The following is a 2,083-nucleotide window of genomic DNA, read 5'->3' as shown; positions in this document are numbered from 1 at the left end:
GGCGTTCGCTGCAGCCTAAAAACTCTGAAAGGGACAACAAAGAATCAGTTTTAAAGATCTCAACACATACAGACGTGTAACGAAAACTCCAACAAATATCAGGGATTTTTTTTCTTTTGCGAAATGTTGGATCACAGCAAATGTCCGTAGGAAAAAAAATAAATGTGTGTATTATGGGAAAAACACATTTTATTAAGACTTTACGTCTTTACTCAATAATGCTACAATTGACCTTGAGGGTATAAATTGTTTAAACATAAAAAATAATGATTTTTTTTAATTATGAAGCAATAATTAAAACATTGTTACTCCTCTCGAGTTCAATGAAGGCTCGACGTCGTTCTTATGGTTTATAAGACATTTATTGTGGACAACATGGCTTAACAATGACAATGCTCCCAAAATACCGTCAGAACTAAGAAAGAAAACACTAAATTAGCTCACGGAAAATACAGAGGATTTAAATAATTAAAAGACACAAATAAAACAATAAATCGTATCTTATTGGCCGCATTAACTCTGGAGGAATAAAGACGCTTTTATGCAGCTTCTACTCACAAACAAAAATTAAAATTAAAAATAAAAAAGCACTCTTTGTCTTCTGGAGAAACTTCTTGTAACCAGTCTCTTTTAGACAGTTTCGGTATAATTCTCCGTGCAATGACGTATATACTAATATATAGTATATAGCCCATTGACTTATATATATACTGCTGTATATACGTCAGTGCGGCTCTCTAAGTGCGCCAATCAATCTTACCCTGAGGGCAACAATGTGGCATGCGGAACAAAAAAGACGTTCCCCCATACATGTTAATGCATTTTTAACCCAATGAATAAACTTTAACTACACGAATTACTTAAAGTTGTTACTTATTTATTATTGAATGTTTCATATCAAATACTAATATTTATTGCTCTTTTTAACTGAATATTGAATAATGAATTAAATATGTGAGAGTTTCCTTTGACGTCACCTACATATATATATATTTTACATACTTATTTGTGGTGTCTGTTGTAAAGGTTTGAGCAGTTCTGTTTTATTTAACAATGGTCCCTTTGTGTGGCTGTAATACTGACTGAATGATGGATTGATTGATTGATTTTATTAAACAGACTCATTATTATAATACTCTGAAGACACATACTGACCAAGTTTGGAAGTTTGAAATCTTAAATAACGATCCTTGAGACGCTGGCAAAGAAAAGCAGAATCAAAACATGATGGGAAATTAAATCTGTTCTTTAATTGTAGATGAGTCAATCATTTGACTATTGGATGATAAATTGTTGAGTTTGTATCTTTGCTTCCCCCTTGTGGTGACAAGCTGTAACTGCTACTGTGTGCTGTTTAGTCTAAGAATTGACAAAAACTTAAAACCTCTAACCAGTCATGATGAAATAGCTATGCATTTATTAGCTGTGCATTATTATGCATTTAGGTTCATTCTTCTGTGTCACACACATGGGACAAAGAGACTCATACAGTTTTCACAACAATCATGATCAGTCAGAGTTTAACACTGGGATTTTAAAAAGAGCTGTATGCAGGCTGGACTGTGTGCACGTTGTTGTTTACTGTGGCCTTATTGTGCCCACTGTGTCATCTTTTAAATTTCACCAAGTCTCACATGAGCGCTGAGACAAACTGAGCCGTCAGAAGGGTCCTAAAAGGCCCTGAAGAAAACCACACACACAGTCTGCTGACTCCTGCTGGCCCTGTCTGCACTCTGGGATAGTGCAAAAATAACACTCAAGTTCCAAACCACAACAAAACCAAAAACTAACTTTTCAACAACAACACCGCATTTAAAAGTTGAGGTGATTTGCAAAACGCAAAATGAGAATAGTTTAAAAAAAAACAGATTTCTGAGGATATGACACAGAGAGTACAACCATGTTTCATAAAAGGAGTTATTAAATAAATAAAAACATCCATCCATCCATCCATTCTCTTCCGCTTATCTGGGGTCGGGTCGCGGGGGCAGCAGCCTAAGCAGGGAGACCCAGACTTCCCTCTCCCCAGCCACTTGGGCCAGCTCCTCCGGGGGAATCCCAAGGCGTTCCCAGGCCAGCCGAG

The sequence above is a fragment of the Kryptolebias marmoratus genome, linkage group LG8 (assembly GCF_001649575.2).
Source record: "Kryptolebias marmoratus isolate JLee-2015 linkage group LG8, ASM164957v2, whole genome shotgun sequence".
Lineage (NCBI taxonomy): Eukaryota > Metazoa > Chordata > Actinopteri > Cyprinodontiformes > Rivulidae > Kryptolebias > Kryptolebias marmoratus.
The sequence above is the reverse complement of the archived record's forward strand: the minus strand, read 5'-3'. Positions refer to the sequence as shown.